This window comes from Halyomorpha halys, unplaced genomic scaffold, assembly GCF_000696795.3.
Source record: "Halyomorpha halys isolate HHAL.00 unplaced genomic scaffold, Hhal_1.1 Scaffold169.1, whole genome shotgun sequence".
Lineage (NCBI taxonomy): Eukaryota > Metazoa > Arthropoda > Insecta > Hemiptera > Pentatomidae > Halyomorpha > Halyomorpha halys.
The window spans coordinates 1,039,939-1,062,062 of record NW_027104700.1 but is presented as its reverse complement, the minus strand read 5'-3'; the positions used below and the strand labels follow the sequence as shown (position 1 = coordinate 1,062,062).

Sequence of the window (22,124 nt, the reverse complement as noted above, 5' to 3'; positions counted from 1 at the left end):
TATATATATTGCTACAACACTTACTTGACAAACGCTATAAACCAAAATCCTACGTCAAATCCTTGATGCTTCTTATTACATTACAAATAAACTCATCCACAAAGACCTTAACATCCCATTCGTTGCAGATTATTCCAAAACAGATATGCGTCTTTTCATTCCAAAATCCTTACCCATTTTCACCCATTGGTTCTTAATGTCTCATCCTTAACCATTCCTGACAATCCTCCGAGGTGTCAGAAAAGAAGATGGCCACGGGACCTTCTAATTTAAATATAAGTTTGAAGTACCACCAACGGATCCTTCCCAACATTTTCACGTGTAAATGAAACATTCCACATATTTACTTATTGTATTTATTATTCGTACAGTTGTTAATTACATTAAATAAATAAATAAAATAAAAAATATATATAATATTTAAAAAATTATAATCATAAACAAAGAAAATTGTAATAAATTGTATGCATTTGAAATTAGATTACAACATTCGAGAAAATTTCCAACGCCTCAAATCTCAATAAAACATTTCCTCTAGTAAGATGTAATTCAAAATTAATAATCTGGAAACGTTTTTTATGAATATACCAACATTTTTTCGGTTAATTTAATTTTACAAAATAAAGTCCTATAAACAAAGCATCGGGTTAAGAGATGTAAAAAAGGCCAAAGACAAAAAAAAAAAAGAGTGTGAGGCAAAGTAAAAGGTTAAGTTCTTTGTAGGTTTCTCTTTTCTGCAAAACGACCTTGATAAAATACGAACACAATCTCTCTTGTAAGGCAACATAAAACATTCAAGTATTTGTGGATTTGTGTCTCGACTTAAGGGAGAAACATAAACAAAAATTACGTTTTCTGGTCTCTCCCATGTTCTCTGTTAAAAACCATATAAGTTATCATCAGAAAATATTATTGTAGCAAGATAGACCGAGTGGTGGTCAATAAAGGTACCAAAACAGTAAAAGAAAACCATTTATTTATATTTTCTTTTACTGTTTTGGTACCTTTATTGACTACCACCCAGACTATCTTCCAACAATCTACACATAGGTCAACTATCTTCTTCCAATAAGAAAATATTATTATTCATCAGAAACGATCAACATCAGAATTTTTTTACCTTTTTTTACCATCTTGCCTATAAACGTGGTCCCTAACAGCTACAATTAAAACTACATAAGCATTTCAATTTAATTTTGTTTTGTAAAAAAATAAATGTATTTTTTTCATTAGTTTTTCTGTTTCTCTTCAGAATCAGTGCATAATATACAATTTATCTACTATACCACCGGTAACTAAGTAAATTAAATAAAGATATAAGATTAATTACATCTGGGTGCTGTTGTAATATCATTGTTGAAGATATTGTTGAAAAAAATATAATTTCTATGTTTGCCTTCGCCCTCCAGTGCATGAATAACTTTTCAGTAATAATAATAATAATCTAAAAAAATGTGCTTGTGGGATGAAACAGACATAAAACTTCACTGCACATCTCTTAATAAATAAAAGTAAAAAAAACAACATAAAGTTAGATATTTTCCGACCGCCTAAGTGCTCAAGATAAGAGCGCAGCAACCTCGTTACCGTGCTACAGAACTTCATTTCAAGAGTTCATTGTGTCCCTCATATTTTTTCTTTTTCTTTTTTTTTTTTTTGTTCTGTTAATTACACTTGAATACTTCTTCTTTTAGTAATTTTACAAGCAAGGGGGATGAGTATAGATAAATTTATAAGTATGTCGCAATACAGGAATAAAATAGTGAAGAAAATTGTGAGAAAAAAACTTTCAATTTTTTTATCTCAAATTTTCGTCGTTATATCATGTTTTATTTTTAAGCTAGGATGATTAGGTTAATTATTTAACTAAAACCTTTGAAAGATATTTAATTAATTTTGATTTTAGAAATACCTTATCTTTAAACTGTAAGGCCTTAAAAAGTAATGCCCTAAACTTTTACATTTAATTATTCCTATTTCTTGACCTTTTCCGTTATATTTCTTTCAGGAAAAATTTTAACAAAATTTGTAGTAATATTAATCATAATATTGGCATGAAATAATTAAGAGAATAAAAAAAAATATGAATTAAGTTTATTTAAGGTCTAGTACTATAGGTCTAAAAAAAAGAAAAACCGTGCCTTTTACTACACGGATGTGAGTTTATGTTTCTTTCTTTTTGGGGATTTTTTAATTCTTTAACACCCTGCATTTGTATTTTTACGACTTCATATTGTTAAAATCCTTTAGTTAAACGTTGGATTAGTATGTCAAATTTTGAAAATACGATTAAAACATAACATAAAAATGAAATCATTACTATAAATTAAACATTTTCACCAAAAGTATAATTTGGTACACTTTTGTTCAATAAACATAGCGATAAAACGATCAAAATAAAAACAACAAAATTGAATGAACGTCTCTTTAATTCAACAAATCAAAGTTTTTTTAATTGTTTTCCTAATTTAACATATCAGGAAACAAAAATACTTCATAATATATTTCCTAATACAATATACTTTATAATATATATTGTTAATCGTTCAAACTTGAAAATATAAACAATGATAGTTAGTCATACTGTCAAACGAAGAATCAAATATAGGTTAAGTTAAATTAAAGAAGTAATTTTTTGATAGCATTGTCGACACGACAATGAAACTTAAAACAAGCGCCCACCAGTCTAACTCGTGTAAGAACAAGTCCATAAATTTAGATATTTCGTTTTCGACATTTTTTGAGGTTCTAAGTCAAATATTATATTTTCTAAAAGTTTTGTCTTTCCGGTGGTACGTATATCATTCATTAATTATCTGGTGGTACGTATATCATTCATTAATATAACAATTTTTATTTCCAAAAATGTATTTGAAAATTGAAAAAAATATATATATTTTTCTTAAGTCAAATCCTTTCATATTCCATATTTATCCATTTTACACAACTAATAAAAATGTTAAGTGATTAATTTTTCAAACAAACAAAATTGAAGGTTCAATATAGGAAGATATGAAGAAATTTAGAATTTGTAAGATTATTCCAATGAGGATACGACCTAGCTGATTCCAATGACCATTTAATTATAAATTGATTTTATGAGTTTAATCTAAATCTTCAGTACTGTTATAAAACTAAAGATTTTATATATAATGGATATTTCAATCAATAATATGAGTCCATGAGAGTAAAATAATAACAAGGACGAAGATTTAAAGCCAGATTGTATTGGGCAATTTAATTCATACGAATGAAATTATTGGAAATGTCACAGCCCAAGAGTAGATTAGTAGCACATAACTTAAATAGAAACAGACACGACAGAGCCTTGCATAACTCCTCTCAACCTGGATTTCTATTATAGAGAATTAAACTGTCACTTTATCAATTCCTTACCTAATTCCTTTAACGACGAGTGTCGTGTTATCAGATAAGCTGTTATAAAAATAATCAATTGAAAATAAATAAACTATTTCAAAATTGTGTTGATTGTGATGATACAACTGGTAAAACTGAAAAAAAAATATTTATTTAGTTTTAGACTACGTTGTGACATCACGAATTACTAACACGATTATGGCAAGCTGGGAACTGCGTATAATTCATTAATTTGGCATTTAGATCTAAACAGTTTTAATTGAAAATTGTTGTTCTATCTTGATAGTCAAGGAAATCATTCCAGGTTTCTTGGTATCCGGAAAGTGAAAAACTTTGAAAAAATTGATTTTTGTGTTTAGAATAATATGTTTCACTTGATGTGTATATATGTATACAGTTGTAAATAACAATAAATAAATTACTAAAAAAAAAAAAGAATAATATTTACTTATTGATACTTAATATTCTTATACTTAAGAATAATAAAACTTACTTACTGGTAAAAATATGTCAGTAACCCATTTTATTTATATTGATTAACAATATCTTATTCAAAAAGCTATTTTCTCCAAAATCATCACTGACATAAATTTTACCTCAAAATTTCCTTAGAATCGGAATATACCTAAGTTAAAATCCTTTGCCTTAAAACTTTCTTTCGATCAAACAGTACCTAAGTTGAAAACTCCAATATTAATTCACTAGATAATATCAATTCTAATAATTAATTTGAAAAATAGAATTTAAATAAATTTTATTTTTATGGAATGTTTTTTTAAAATTTTATTATGATAAAAACAAATTTAATCTAAAATCTGTAACAATAAACATCAGTTCAGTGTTTCAAAAAATATCTTTCAATTTAAATACTTTTATATTTTCTGATACCTTTTTGATAAAAATCAAAACTTTTCAATTACATTATTTCAAAGAAAAATTCAAACTTTTACATTTCTTTATTACAATGAACCTGTCCAGCTTACACAAGCACATAATCAGACGGCAATAATAAAATTATAATGAATTATAAATTAATAATTAATATAAATTTTTTGTTATTCTTTTTTTATTAAAAATTTTAGGATTTCTCAAAATCTCGACATGATTATTAGAATTCATTTTAATAATTGGACAAAACAGCATTTTCTGGAACGATTTTCGTGCCAACTTATAAAAATTGTAGATAAAATCGAACCAATTTTGGCAAATCTCACAGTTTGTATGTAGTTATGTTAGCCAGTTTTGTCTGAGAAGGGAGGAAATATACTTTCAACAATTTATTATAATGATTATAATCATAAATGGAGCCATATCTCATATCAATTTGAAGTTTTTTCAACAACACACCATAATTTAAATCCTAAAAAACAATTTTAATAACGTGTTTAGAAAAAGGCAATATGAAACAGTTCAGAGAAAGGCGATGTGAAAGAGTTTAAAAACGAACGATATAAAAGAATTTAGAAGAAGGCGATATAAAAGAGTTTTGAAAAAGATAATATGAAAGACATAAAAGAAAAACTTCTATTTTTTTCTCTAATTCTAGAATGCAGTTTTCATACTTCAATATATTGAGTACCGAAAATCTTTATATATATTTTTTTAAATTTATTTATTGATATTTACAACTATACATAAAATATATCAAGTAAATTTGAGGAAATCATAATGGTATGGAACAAGCATGTAGAGAAACTACCCATTGGTAGCACTTTAAAAACATTTTTACAATGTAAGGTCTCGAGGCCATTTTCTTTTCAGACGCCTCAGAGGATTGTCCAGAAAAAAAGAGAAAGCAATATTAGAAACTAATGGGTTTAAGTGGTTAGCGAGTTTGTAATGGAAGGATTGATATCTGATTCGGGCTAGATCGGTTACAAATGGAACATTAAGGTCTTGGTGGATGATTTTATTTGTGACAAAGTAGTGAGCATTTAGGATTTTACGAAGGATTTTGGATTTTAAGGATTGGATACGAGAGGAATTCGAAGGTTTAGTGGAGCCCCAAAGCTCAAGCAGTATGTCCAGGTAGGCCTTATAATTGTCATGTAAATCAGTCTTTTGTAATGAATTGGAAGTTTGGACCGTTCGTATAGTATTCGAAATCGACGTGCAGTTTTCTGTCTTTTCAGTCTTGTGTCAGGATTCCAGGTTAGTCGTTTGTCCAGATGTAGTCCAAGGTAGTGAGTACCGAAAATCTAAAAATATACCTCCGTGCCAAATACAACAAAACTACAAAAGTAGCTTATGATGTGTTCCAAATAATATGAGCTATACTCGTATTTTTATAACATTTTTTTTTTATAACACACATCAGTATAAACACATTTAGTTAAATAGCTTCCCCAACTTCACCCAAAAATATTTTAGAAATTTAAACAAAGGATGAATTAAAATTTGATATTTAAATAACATTGAACCTTTTTTATTTATTTATTGCTATTTACAACTCTATTTCCATAAAAAACAAATTAAGAAAATTAGGTTAAAGAACATAAGGGAGTGATACAGGCATGTAGAGAAACTACCCACTGGTAGTACTCGAAATATGGGAACTTAAATTTATATTAAAGTAAAATTTTTTTTAAAATTATTTATTTATTTATTGTAATTTACAACTGTACAAAATAATACAATAGGTAAATATGTAGTATAAAAGTAAAATTTAAACTCATGCGAAAAGTTTGATTTTTTTTTTTTACTCTTCGTCCTAAAAAAAAAAATAACAAATAAAACATTTTATTTCTGTTTCTGTTTGTTTTTTCTCTACTTCTGCCCTTCTTTGTATTTATGCTTCCTTACATTTTATTTAAGATTTAAGCCTTATAAAATCCTGATAAGTCTCAAACCTATACTGGCATCAGCACGAATGCAAAATATGAATTAATGTTTTAAATATTTTAACTAACAAGTGAGCTCTGAAAGTATCGAAGTATTTGACCACGAGAAAAATAGATATCCTGTGGCTACAGATTCAAAAAAAGCTGATTCTACTCGGGATAACATTTTGCACAACGTTTCTTCATTTCCCACACGGTTATGAGTTTAGGAAGAAAGTTTTTTAATCATTTTTCCACGGAGTTAGAAGCTACTACTGATTCCAATATCGAAACCAGTGTGTTTAAAAATTAACTTTTTTAAAATGAATACTTAAATTTTGAATTGTCTTATGATCTAAGTAGCCTGTGTTTTATTGTTTCTCAAAATTCCTGTAAACTATAAAACTCTAGATAATCACGCGCATTATTAAGTTTTAGTATGCCTGGAAAAAATATAAATTAACTAAACGACTGAAATGTATTCATTTATTTAATTTTTCTGGCTCAACTGTCATTATGTATTAAATTGCGATAATAAAGATTAAAGTTTACAAACGCTTTGCCTTATCCAAATATTTTTTGGGTAATTCCAATGAATAAATTATTAAATCATATATCTATGTAGTAAACAGAAAAAAATAAAAAAATATGGAATGAAATTAAAGACATATATATGAACTCAGAAACTGCTTTACATATTTTCATAAATATATTGTACTTCACTCTGGTTTAACAGTTTTTATCCAATTTCCGAACACTGTTGAATATCAAACCTTTTTTGTTTTTTTTTTAGTGTTTAAGCAATCTTCTAACGATCTCACCTACAGGAGAAACTTTTAGCAATAGCTATACCTCCTCATTAGCAACTAAGTTGAACTCAAGTAACCCACCATAGTAAGGACACACAGTTATTTATTATGGCTACTAAATGATGGATCAGGCAGGCAAGCCGTTACATTATACTTGAGCTTCCTAATAGGCCTACATTACCACAATGATTAATGGACGATAAAGCCTGATGTCATCCCAAAGAGGAATTTATTCACCTTTTACATCTCAACCTCCAAGACAAATTACAACATTGTAAGAGCAGTATTAGGAAGAAAACAAGCAAATGATTAAACTTATAATAAATTAAAATTCGAGTCAAAAGTACTTAATTTTGACCTGAATTTTAGATCATATAAAAAAGGATTCTCAAACGTTGTGGTCAAATACAGTTTGAACATTAGATTCGTTTCAATAACCATTAATATTTTGTTCATTATTTACTAAATTCTGTGACTGGTTAGTGATCAATCATATTTTCTCACAAAATGTAAGATAATTTTATTATATATTAAAAAATTAACATTAATATAATTTGTACGTAATTGATTAGATATCAACCAGAACATGTTTAACAAAACAACACATTTTATTTATATATTTCTTATTATGTATATAATTCAAAATTTGTAATACAAGATAAATAGGGAGAGGAGGATAATAAATATAAACTAAAATAAATAAGTTGATACATTTATAAATTTAGTTCAGATAGATGTCATTATTTGTGAATATATAATGAATGCAGATAAATGATATATAATATCTGTACCTACCGAGAAAAGGTTGATAACTATTCACCTAATAAACTATACTTATCAACATATTCACGTTTGTTAGGAATATATAAACTATTTATCCAACAAAAAAATACAGATTAATACATTCATACCAAACAGTTAAAAAACAAATAAATAAGATATCATATACAAATAAAAAAAAAACCGAAAGTAGATAAATTGGCAAATCTATCATTCATGAAATAGAAATATGTGCTTATATTTCCCACTTTAGTTTTCATACTTCAATCAAATGTAATACGATAAATTATTTGAGTTTTAATGTGTATGCTTACAAGAACCTTTTTTTGTCAAAAGAAATTTTTTGGATTTTTCTGATCCTTCTTCCTAATATTATAACTATAAATTTCCAAAATGTCCTGAAAATGATAGAAGTCCAGGTGAGAGCGATATTCGCGGAAATATGCGCTAGTCTGAACAAAGGTGGGGACTGAACAGACCGTTTATGAGGTTATGTCATAGTTCTCTAACCTCAAGGTGAACTCGAGAAATGATTTTCCTGTACCTATGCTAAGCTGAATCTCAACAATCATATTGTGACTGTTTCTTCTCAAACATGTTTACTTAAAAAAACTCTTGTGTTTTTATAAAAATAACTAACCGATTTTCAACTGCAGATTTGTAAATATAATTTGATCACGAGAAGATGGTTGGGAGTGTGTTCAAAATGAAACACAAATAAGTTGATGTAACTTATTTAATTGTGCCAACGTTTCGGCTAGAGTTTCTAGCCTTCATCAGGGCTAAGAACAGAACAAGATAACAATCAATAGGTAAAGAAAAGAAAATATAAACATAATGACATAAAGTGAATAATTTTACAGAATGGAATTAACAAAATGAAGTGATGAGAGAAATGGAAAATAAAATGTATACATAGGTAATTGACAAGTTGGTAAAATAACATAATCAAGGAAATAAAATAAAAATGAAGTTGTATAATGCAAAGAAGTATGAATATATTAGTTATTAATAATTTAACAAATTGAAATATGGAAAGAAAATATATTTATATAGTAACCATAATAATTACCACCCCTTCTTTTCTGATTTTCCTTACCCAAGTTATTAGTTATGTTATAATTCTAAACCATGAAATATATTCAGCCAATTAAACACATTCAATGATACACTTCATCCTGTAATTACATCAATTCATTTTATTTTGTTTTGTCTATATTTGAAATCAAAAAAATAAATTCATTGTTATACTAGACACCGGTAAAATCCGGAAATATACCCCACTAAACTTTTCCCGTACAAAATGGGAGTGTCCTAGTTCTTTTCTCGTGATAGCACAGAAATAAATAATAACCGTCCTAGGTGGGAATCGAATTTATCTTATTAGATGGGTCAGTTTGGAACACTTACTCCGAGGAGCTCGGCCGTCATGTCCTCATCAAAGATATAATTACCAATACCATCATTACAGAACTACCTGATCAATGTCAGCAAAAATGTTTTAGTTGGTCTGTTTCATAAAAATTATACATATTTCTACGGATACCATATAAAAAAATATACATATTTTTGATATCTAGATAAGACATTTTCCAATAGTGTTCAAATCTCCGTGCTATATATATGCATGTAAGTATCATAAACAATAAATATACAACGTTTGGGATCGACCTAATAACACTGAAAATATAAATTAAATTAAATTTCCAATTGTTCTATTAAACCCAGTATGGGCTTCTAGTTCCAATAAGGGTACTAATCAGAGAAGTAAAAAAGAAGAAAACTGAATATACCTACCTCTTAGCGATAAGCTAATTATCTTCACCAGCAATTAACTCTCACTCTCTTCCAAGACACTGCTATTGTGTCCTGTAATGATTCAGTTCTCAAAGCTGTCACATTAATTAATCAACACCAAACAATATATCACACAAGTAAGGATTAGCTTTACAAGGATTAGAAGAATTCCTTTACAACATCTAATTTATGGTCAAGGAGGTAGGCTGTAATCCTATTTCGGAAGATTTGGTCCGAGGAGTCCCAGGACACCTCTTGATCTTATAAACCACCAGGATCTTTCAAGGCTCTTCTCTTGTGTTTTAGAGCTATATAGTACATTGTTCTTATTTCTTTATTTTACTTCACATTTAGCAAGAACTCAGCGTAAATTTTTACAATAAAATGAAAGAAAACGAAGCTCTCTTAAAAAAAGATATTTATAATGTTAAATCTTGAAATATTGTAACAAATATTAATAATTTAGATAATAAAAAGTCACTTAAAATAATATTGGAATTACATGGATTGATATTTTTAATTTGTTTATCGAAACGCTTACACACGGGAGATTTTCAAATTAGCAGGATTACCCAATTTAGTTATTTCTGAACTAACTAAATAAAATAATTAAAATGATTGCGTTTAAACCTAAACAGAATATAGCATTATCAAGAATTTCTATTTCCATTTTACAAAACTATCGCTACCTGGCGTACGCAACCTCTCTCTTTGCGATTTTTCAAATAAAACAACCATTTTCTGCAACGAGTGGATTTTTAACAAGTAATTATTACAACAAAAAATGCGAAGTTAGGAACGAGTTCTAGAGAATCAATGATCAAGTGAAGAATGATGTGTCAATAGTCGAGTTATAAGCAGGATATAAATATGTTATATTTGTTATAATTCCACTGTTTTATTACATTTTATTATGATAATATATGTTTATTATATATCCATATTATATATGTTTTTAAGTACAGTTAAGTACGCAATAGAATGCTTGTGACAGAGATTTTTTTCTAAACATGTGCGACGACATTAGGTAATCATTTAGAAAAAGTCTTTAGCATTGATTTATAGAATATCTCAGAGTATTCCTATAGAAGCAATATCTTCCTCATATAATTAGTAATGATCAAACAAGCACCCTTCGGAGAAAGGACATTAGCAGCGCCTTCTATGGACGTTTATTAGCGACTCAACACAGTTAGTATAGTATTAATAATGTAGTAAGGCCAAGTTCCAAACAATCTAGCACAAAGCCTTAGTATTTTCATTAATTTAATTCAACCAGAAATTTAAAAAAAAGTTTACAAAGAACAAAAAAAAAAATAAATAGAAGTTTTTTTCATAAAATACCGAAGTATATCATTACAAATAAAAAAAAAAAAAACAGGAAATTCCATGTACTAAAGTCACCACTTAAGTGATACGTATAACAATTTGTCTATTTTTAATTATCTAGAGGTATTTTAGTTTTTCTAACTATAATTCAACATAAAATGAGTTTTGAATATTTTTTTAATGTACAACATAAAGAAGATGGCCACGAGACCAGCTAATGTAAAATGTCATTAGAGTGCTACCAATGGGTAGTTTATCTACACGCCTGTAACACTCCAATTTAACTTAGATCAGATTTACTAAATGTATTATAATGTACAATTATAAATAGCAATAAATAAATATTTTTAAAAAAATGTACAATAAATAGTTAAAAAGGATATAGGAAGATATAATAAGGTACTAAGAGGTTCTTCTTAGTGTAAAGTGTCCCAACATAATGACATTTCTATCAAAATTCCTTTAGTTTCGAGATCACAACGTTTCATATATACATACATAAACCGGTTGTATATAAATTAAAATTCCCTAACAGCATCAACTATCCTTTATAGATCATTTTGAAAAAGTTTCGAACGAATATTTAAAAAAAAAACAGTTTGCGTGAGTCTGCGGTCTTATATTCATATCATGATATATAAATACAAAATATTTTATTTCCCCTACCGCCAAAAGGAACTTTAACAACCTGTAATGTTCACGAATCTCTTGGCACGCAAGTAGAATAAAATTATTACCTTGAGCTTACGTTCATATATTGAAATGGGAGGTAGAACTCTTACCTGAAAAAACAAAAAACAATTATTATAATATTTAAAACGAACCGAATGACTTAAGGAATCTTACACATTAATAAGTAAATATAAAACCTATATTGTTTACAACATACAAGATAAATGACTGCTTAAAAACAATGAGGGGTGGGTAGTGACTTATTCATAAGAATTCAGTACTTCCTTCTTTCCTGCCTCCAGATCCATTATTCAAATCAACCAAATTAGATTGGTCAGAACGAGATTTGTTCCTTATCCACTTCCAAACTAGAGTGCACCTCAAACTTCCAATCAACCGAGTAAAGCCGAGCTAACAACGGACCACCTTTTTTGTTCAAGAAGATTGATAATACAGGATGTGGTCTAATTCTATTAAGATGGTTAACTGATAACGGCATACTTAATTATTTTAGGGTATATATGCATAGGCTTTTGAGGCAGAACAGGGAAAACAATGATAATTAAAACGTTTTTTAATCATACACAGAGCAACAATCTAGGCATAAAAAACACTAACAGCTGTAAACAATTGATTATGAATATTTAAGCCAGCTAATATTTCTTTTATCAATAATTTGGAAAATGCTATTCTGGATTATTTTTTTTCTAGAAATCGAGCCCTGCCCATTTCAATTGTAGAATATATAATATGATATGTATGAGAGGTACCAGCTGGAGTTTTTTAACTTAAAATAATTTCTTTTGTCGGCATGCCAAAGGTACCGCCGGACCTAGGCAAGTAATGTACAAAGACATATAGATAACAGAGGGTAGGTACCCTCTGGGAACCATTAACCGTCTAGGCAGAGCCCTTATCGTGCGCCAGTTTAGACATTAGAAAGTACAAAGAAATAGCCGCCGTAATGGATAGCAAATAAACACCCCTTATCTCACACGGGGCTCTCTAAAAACCTCGGGAAACATAAAGTAAGAAGCCGGTTTTCTTCAAAGAAGAAACTTTTAAAGATGAAAGGTAGGACTTTCGTCGAAGATCATTGGACCTTCTCACCCCCTCTTAAAATAGAGGACCCAATCAGAGGACAGAAATCAAAAGAAGGAGGAGTCAGAAGGAGAGGGGAGAAAAGTAACAAAAGGGCAGGAAAAAGAGTTTTTTTTGAAAGACAGTCAAGGGGAGACAGGAGAGTGGAACAGTCAAGACCTGAAGAGAGTCGAGGTGGACAGAGTCTGGTAGGAAGCCTGATGGAAGGACAGGCTGGGAGAGTTTGAGGGAAGCTGAAAGAAGAGAACAGTCTGACAGAGGAAGACAGTCTGGAAGATCAGCGGCAGCCGGGACAACCGCCAAGCCTACCCATGTATCGAAACAAGTAAGACCTTTTCTGTTGCTATTTGAATGGCAAGGGTAGAATTAATAACATAGTCAGTATAAATATTAAATATCTCAACTGGTACTTCTCAATTCATTCTCTTGTAATTAAAGTATATGGATATAAGTTTACCATGCTCTCTCATAATAGTATTCTTGATAATGTGTATATAATTGTAAATATAAAATATGTAACGAGGACTATACTTGATAATTAATAATCCCTGCATGCCACCTCAAATATAATAGCATAGTAAATTGGTGAACACGATACCGTTGGAAAGGAACTCCAATGATTAAATATGATATTCATATCTAGCATACCACGTCGGGGGTTTTCAGATGGTATCTAGGGGTTGAATTAAATATAGCGCATCCCTTTTCAGTCGGTTCCCATCAGGAACTGATAGAGATACATAATATAAATATATAATATAAATACATAATATAAATAGATAAATACAGATACATATATTACATTAATATATGAATAAATTTCAATATAACAACGTGTACGGGGAACCCCTAATCGGGCTTAGAAACCCCGAAGCCCCGTACACGGCAAATAGCACGGACAATTCAGATAAATATAATTCATTCAAATAATGAAAGTTATTCCATCATAATTTTATAGCAAGTAAAACACCGAAGAATTAATTTAATACACAAAAAACATAACTACAAAAACAAATAGCTCTTACAAAAACAAAAGGCAATCTAACACATATCTCTATATAATGAAATCCGTCGGTGTTTTTCTGTGATTGGTTTTGCGAGTATTACAGATCCCTTGGCCAGTACGTATGCCTATGGCAGGACTACAAGATGAGGTGACTATTGTGAAAATCGTATAAAATAACCATAGTTAATTCAAAGAAAACTGAATTTATGCTGCTCAATTTTGTAATATGTTTTACTTCAATGTATAGTTAACATTATGTTTCATGTTATTTTCTGCTGCTACACTTTTGAAAAATATTTTGTAGTTTTTATATCTTGTTTTTAGCCCCGATGAAGTTCAAAGTAGGACGATTTTTTTTTTTTTTTTAGCTCCTCAACGATCATCGTTCTTCATTAATTACATACCCCCAATTATATTATAATAATAATCTTTTAAAAGTCTCATTCTGTTTGTTTTTTCCGGAGTTCACCAAAGATCTCCTATTATTTCGTCCTTACTTTTCTGTAGACTTCTTCTGATCATTCTTCATAGCCAAACAGTCTAAACAATTTATCTGGAATGTTAGAATAATATAAATCTATAACAAAATAAATATGATTAAATAATAACAAAGAAAATACAATTTAAGTAAAAAAAAAAAAAAACCAAGCTTTCCCAATCTCGCAATGAAGGCAAAGCAAGGCCTTCAAGAGATCTCAGCGCTTCACTTCCAACCAACTGCATGGAGGTCCTGCCTCTTTGTAATTTTAAGTGGCATGATTGGCATAATCAAATGGAGTATAGACAGCTTAATCTTTCTGAGATTGTTTCAGCTGAATAGAGGTCGCTTCAAGTGTTAAATCTTGTGGTTCTTATATAAATATTAATATTATATTAATAATAACAATAATGAAGGCCTAACGAACCCGAAGGTTCGATGCCGATACCACTAAACGCTCTCTACATACATATTTCCAATGATGCCCCTCCAAACCCATTCTACTAAATCAGTTTTAACGCAATCCTCCCAGCTACGTTTCGGTCTATCCTTCGGACGTTTACCCGTTGGTTCAATATTTATTAACATTTTAGGGATCCCCTTGTTACGAAGCCCTACAAATATTATATTAACTGATCAATATATTCATCTGTACCATATTAACTTAATTTTCTTTGCAGATGATATCGAATCACTTATACTAGTGAGCATAAATAATTAAAATAACAAATTTATAAGGAACACGAAAAGATATACGTGTATTTTTAATCCGCAGAGCAGCTAATTTAAAGAAACATATAGCCCACATAGTAGAAAGTGGAATATATAATCCTTTCTAATTAAGCCCCTAGTTTAGTGCTCTACACTGCGCCTTTTATTGCACCAGCCCTATAAAAGAAGGATTGGATTCGAAGATAAAGTCCCTTGTTCTTCAGCAACGGTTGTTCTGTTTAATCAGTAAAAATGTAAATTCTCGATTCTCTTTTTAGGAAATTTGATTATATTTATTTTTTATAATTTTGGAGGTTAAAAAACTTCCAAACATGAATATAATCTAATTTATATTTCTTCATTGTTGTAAAACGATTGTCCCATATTCATGCACCTTCACAATCTTGTCATATTTACAATTTCACTATTGAAATAATCTCATCCATATACCATGGTTGACAATGGTTACAAATATAAAATAGATTATATTCTTCATCATTGGAAGTTTTTTAACCTCAAAAATTATAGATGTTAATTCTCAATATTTGATTAAAGTTACCAGATTTCGTAATGTATAAATAATATTCTAAATTTTGTTTTTTATTAGAAAAATATAGTTTTATTTACATCAGAACCATAAGTTGTTACGTGAATAGCTGATTTGGGAAACTTTTATTTCAAATATAGTGAGGCACATGAAATATTGAATAAAAAATTGGTTTATTATATACATAAAACTGAAACTGTGTTTTATAAAAGTTACCACGACAGAAAGGAGCTCACAAAAAAATATAAGAGTGGTATAATCTGATTTCTAGAAATGGAAATATTTTGAAAAAACCGTGATACTGATAAAATGGACAAATGACGATACGATCATACATTGGTGAATAACTATTCTTAAAAATACAGTCAATAAAAAATATATTAAATTAGATCTATTTCTATTCTGAAATATTGTCAATTCTATATACAGACATATATACTCATAATTTACAAAAATTTGCTATCAAATTATTTAAATAATAGTAAAGTGTATAGTATGTATCTAATAGGAAGTTTTTCATCTCAGCACATTAACAAATTAATATAAACAATTTCCAAGAAAAGAAAATCCAGAAAATATTTTAAATAGTTAGAGGGAAGAGAAAGGTTGTAAGCAACAAATAAAAACTAATCGGCAAGGTATATAAGATTTTTATCGATCGAAACATTATTAGTAAATACAAAATATGTAAAATAGGACAAAGAACAAAAATCAATATACAAGATAATTGGATCTAATATTATAAAATTAATTATGTACCGGGCCTGACAGAAAATATTAGAAAAACATTAACTGATTGGAAAAACTGGGTAAATATAACGATAATAATAAATTAGAGAAAAAATATTTAAGCAACATAAAGGATAGGAGAAGAAGTGGAAAAGATAAAAGATGCATAGTATACAAATTAAATCGAAACTTGATGTATATAGGAGAAATTTTCAAAAAGCAACAAGACTAAAATAAATCAAAACACAAGTAACACAAGTAAAAAAAAAAAAGAATAAATATAAAACAGCACTGCCACAATACAGTATTAAAAAAAATCATAACTTGGATTGTTAAAACCCAAAAATGCTGGAAAGAAAAATACATAAGTAACAGAAAATTTATAGAAGCAATAAATATAATTGAAAATTAAGAAATAATTTAAACTATGAAGGCAATAAAATATAAATTTTTAGTAGTAATATATTTTGATAATTGAAGTGGGTATAAAGAATGTTGCATCTCTAAAAAAAACCGATATAATTGGTAAAGGATGATTTTATAAACATCAGATAATAAGGAGTATAAACAGTTATTATTAAGACTGTTTTGTTTTCATAGAATATTTAGAGAGGAAGGGTATACCCTAAAACGACAGGAGATACTACATAATAACAAGAAAAGAATAAAGGAAAGCTTGTTGATAGAAGATTTCTATCACTTTATAAGAAATTGAACCCTAAATCTTCCAACGGTAATGACTAGTTAAATGGACTGCGAGTTCTACAGCCAAGTTTTTTAGTAACCTATATTTTATCATACCTAATCACCAGTATCTTCAACACCTAAATGACCTCTTCCTTCTCTGTTATCGGCTTACGACTTACTTTCCTAGTAAAATACGAGCAATTTAAAGTTCAGACGTACGAATATAAAATATAATATTTTTAAATGCACAATAACATTCAAGAATAAAATTAATTATTTTAGAAAAATACATATCAAAATATTTTAAACGAAAATTGTGGCAAACATTTCCTCAATTTGAAAATTATTTGCACTTTGACGATAATTTTCCTCTGCTAATATTATTAGAAACCGCTTTTAATATTGCACGTTATTTAACAAGAGGAATTTTTGTTGAACAAATTATTAATTAGATAAGTAATTTATGAGGGCTTACTTTTAAAAGGGCAGTATTGTTCCGTATGCTTTAAATTTCATTTGAAGAAACTTCCATCAAATCTCCAATCACTTTCCACCAAAATTGAACAAATAAATCCCATTTTCTAAAAGAATTAAAGCTAAGATACTATTTTTTTTCTATTACTCTCATTCATTTCCTCACATTATTAAAACGATTACCAAGTTGGATATTTGCCCTTTTGAATATAAGCTTTTCAGATGACTGAACTGAAATAACATAAATGACGTATACAAAGGAAGAAAGGAAGCAACAAAAAATTCACCGAAAACCAAATCTTAGCAGCTATAAAATTTGAAAGTAAGAAAGGTATTCGATTGATGGATGGAATGGAATTCCAGAAAGGAATGCGATTCTAGGTCAAAGATCGGATAAGGGACGCTAGTTCACTGCTGCGATGTTGCGCCAGAGAATTTAAACGTGGGTGTAAGAAATGGAATTATTTGGGCAGCATACCGTTAATATTATTTAATTGAATAATCATAACTGGGGATTGGTAAAAAAAGCACTTCCAGATGGATTTAGACCTTTTTTCATATAACTATATATAAAGCAAAAAACTGCACCCTCTGGTTGGCTTTATCATGATTTTTTTTTTCAATTTATTATTGTCAATAAAATATATTTTTATAGTGATGATTTCATGATTTAATTATGATTAATTAACTATTATCATCCATAATAGCAATTATTGATTAAATAATTACATAAATCTACATTCTTACCAATTCTCGAGGATGAGTTGAAAGCCAACACTATATACCGGCACCTCGCCCCTGTTTGGTATCCTGTGTATAAATAACTGACAGCAGAAGACGCCAAATCTAAATATAAGTTTAATATCGACGCTGGCAGATTCCTCCGCATACTTCCAATATCCAAAATCACAATGGAAGAATATAGAACAAGGTTTCATTTATTTTTATCATTTCGAATGGCGTATATATTCTAAAATTTAAAAAGAAAAAAGGAAAAATGCGACTAATTGCAAAAAGAGAAAATAATTTACAATAAAGTACAATATACTCCCTACAATTGTAAATAAATAAATTTTCAGAGAAAAGAGAGCTCTCTGTGAGAGACCTCTGTTTTAGATATAATAAAACAATTCCTATTTTTTTTTAGTTGGAAAGCGTGTTAGTCTTTGAACGAGGGATATTACTAGGGGTATTCATGATCTATGTTAAAGCGTGTTAAATGGAAAAACTCGTGTTAAATCGAAAAAAATTGCCTTCTTTTGCCGTGGTAAAACGAAATAACATTTAACATGGCTGAGAGTCTGTTACTTGGTCAGTTAAATCGAGAATGACGTCACACAATAGGCCAGTTGAGATCGCCGCCATATTAGTTGTTGTGACTTTCAATACAGTTGTCAATTAGCTCATCTTCATTCTCTTCTTCACAAGTTTGAAGATCAATAAGACACTCATAAGCTAAACTTTCACACAAATTCCACTTTTCACTCACTCTAGGCATGTTTTAATTAATTACTTAAATCAAAACTGAAGTAAACAATAACATGTGGGTCTGGAAGGAAGGTTATAAACATAAAGGCTTATACAACAAGTTGCTGAGAAAATCCGCTAGGGGCTCTTATGCATTTAATGTTTAACATGACTTCAAATAGGGCTGCTCACAATCCTATAGTTATAACATTTAACATGGTAAAACATATAACATTTAACACATCATGAATACCCCTACTATGTTGGACGAAAAGATTATTGTGGATTCCTCATAAGTTTCCTTCTAATTAATAGTTCTGTTGTTATCTATTATTATTAATTTCATTTTGATTTATAATATTTTATCTTATGTATAATTCCTACCTTATTTATTATTTCCTACCTTTTTATTAACTCATTACTTTAATATAAATTTTAAGATATTACTAGTTTTTAAGATAAAACTTTTACAGGAAGTCAGGTATTTTTGAGCGACTGAAAAGAGAAATTTGGGATAAATGAGAGTAAAAAAGACTTAGGAAAAAAATGTAAAACCTTAAGCGAGAAACCCAGGGGTACAAGCGACAATTTTCTTAATAAGATTTTTTTTTTATCAACTTGGGCCTGAACCGAATTTACGCTTCAGTATTAACAAAATTCAGAAATAATTATTTGTTAAATATTCCACTAGTTTTAAAGTTCAGGCATAGGTGGATAGCAAAAAATCATTTACTCCCAAAATTTTCGCTTGTAATCCTTGGCTCTTCAGCTACTCATTTGAATTTTTAATTAACTTTCACAATAACTATTAAACCGATCGAATCATAATATATATATACCAAAAAATTGGCATTACCTCTCAACAGCATCGGTGGTTCAGTGGTAGAATGCTCGCCTGCCACGCGGGCGGCCCGGGTTCGATTCCCGGCCGATGCACATTTTTTTTATTTTAAATAAATTGTGGTAATCATTATCATTGGAGATTTAATTATTCGATCGCAAAATAGAATTCTCTCAGCAACTTATAAAAAAAAAATTTTTGCAAGATATTCATTGTCATAGTTCATATGAGTTTATCATATTTTAATTCAATTGTATATTTATAATTCACAGGCAAAATTTTAATTAAGATTCTTGATTAATTTTAAAAATAAAATAAATTTTATTGTTTATTTTATTTTTAAAATTAATTAAGATTCTTGATTAATTTTAAAAATAAAATAAATTTTATTGTTTATTTATTATAAAAATTTTATAAAAACACTTGTAAATCACAATTTAAAAAATATATATATTTTATTGGAAATATGTTTATATAATATAATAAGCTTTAAACAGAAACATACAAAAAGATATAAGGAAAAAAAAACAGGTCTTGGGCCAAAACAAATTTTTAAAAAAAACCTCTTTTACTCGGCAGAGATCCGTCAACTTAATATTAAACATTGCCAAAATCAAATATTTCAACCATATTATTCATTTTAACGCCAAACATATTATAGGACTTTTTTGTGTTTAACTATTAGTTTCTAAATTTAATATTGATTAAACAAAGTTTGTTTTTGTTCTTTTTAGTTGTTGAAACTAAGGGAAAAATTATTTAGTATAATTTGTTTTTCCTTTATGTAAAAATGGTTTTGATTCATAAAAAGTAATTTAAAAATAAAACATAAAAAAGCTAATGTATAAATAAATGGAATCATTTGTTTTTATATCACTCATTTAATTGCATAGGTTAATTTATACAAGTATAACTGAATAATTAGTTCAGGTTTTAATAAACCATAAAAATCCTATTTATTTTGATACAATGTATTTTTTTCAGTGTTGTATTAAATATTGTAAAGAATTTTAATAATATGAATATATAACAGCGAAACCACGGTAAATTTTAATTAAACTTTACTAATAAATTTTAAATTCTGTAGAACAAAATTGTATTATAAATACAGAAAGTATACAATGAAAACTTTGAATGCACTCATAATAATACGAACATTTTCTGCCTAATATTTTTATATTATCACTTTTCCAACAAGTTTGAAACTTGAGAGAGACTTTTAAATATCAACGCCGTCTAATTTCAAATAAGCAATGTAATCACAGGTTTCTGACGTAAGAGTTATTTTTGACGTTTTAAAAATATTTCTGTCGTTTGTCAGCTGTACACCTGTTCGAATCCATTATATAGAACTCAATAATTGAGTTGAGTTGTTTTTCATCTCTTTTCAAATTCATTGATGCAAATCAATTAAAAATAGTTAAATTTCAGTAGGCGATAAAAAGTTCATGGAAAACAGGAATTGCAAGAATGCACTCACTGCACCCACGGTACTCACTGAACCAAGCAAAATCAACAACTATTCACAAAACTATTCTATTTACTTTCGTTAAATAACAGATAACCTCAAAAACAGATAAAGCAAGCGAAGAAAGCCCTTTAAAAGCATTAGATTTAAAAGCACATTTCCAGGACGAAAAACAAAACAACAAAGGACAACATTGACCTAAACCTTCCACTAATGGATTTTAGACACTGATTGATCTGACCGGACATAACCCGAACTTCCAGACATGACAACCCAATAATATCTGTCCCATCTACAACATTGTTGGTCACCATATCATTTACCATTAAACTCTAAGGGTAAACTAGTGTAATATATAATTTATTAATTGTGATTAATGAAGTTCACGCCAAATTAATCATACACATTTGGCTACTTTTATAAGATACTCAAGGTTTTTTTCTTAAAATTTATTCTTCCTACAAATGAAAAAAAAAAAAATCATGTGATGATGGTTCAAAATCACACAATACAGGCTATAATAATATTTACACACTAATTTTAAAACAAATTATTTTTCCTCTAAAAAAACCAAATATTTTCGAACTTTTTTTAGTTTATAATGAGGTGTTGATAATTGGTCATAAATTAATATGAAGAGAAGATGGTCGGGGGTGCGGTCAGCAAATAAACAAAAATGATTTATTCGTGTCAACGTCGAAACCTCGGCACGAATAATTACTTTTTGTTTATTTGCTGACCACACCCCACCCCCCTGACCATCTTCTCCACACATTATTTCAGTTTAGTTATATTTCCACACTATCTCTGATATTCTTGTTATTTTTTCTTAAAATGGATCTTCGTTACAGATATAATCTGCAGTTTAAATTTTATGGAAAGTAGGAATTTAATTTCCATTAGGTGTCAATGTGGAACTGACCATTAGAAAATAAAAAAAATTGCTGTAACCCAACTAGCAAAAAACTAAATTATTTCTACTTATATTATTTATTTTTTTATATACATTAAACAATTTGTTGATATTAATT

At 28.6% G+C, this 22,124-nt stretch overlaps 1 protein-coding gene and 1 non-coding gene across 6 annotated transcripts in view; one reads left to right on the top strand and one right to left on the bottom strand.

The window, feature by feature from the left end:
* Window positions 1-22,124, bottom strand: part of MCU (mitochondrial calcium uniporter) — a 516,099-nt gene that overhangs the window by 349,785 nt on the left and 144,190 nt on the right. The gene's annotated exons all lie outside the window — the stretch shown is intronic.
* TRNAG-GCC (transfer RNA glycine (anticodon GCC)) lies at window positions 19,650-19,720 on the top strand. Its single transcript has one exon. It is a non-coding gene; the product is annotated as a tRNA-Gly (tRNA).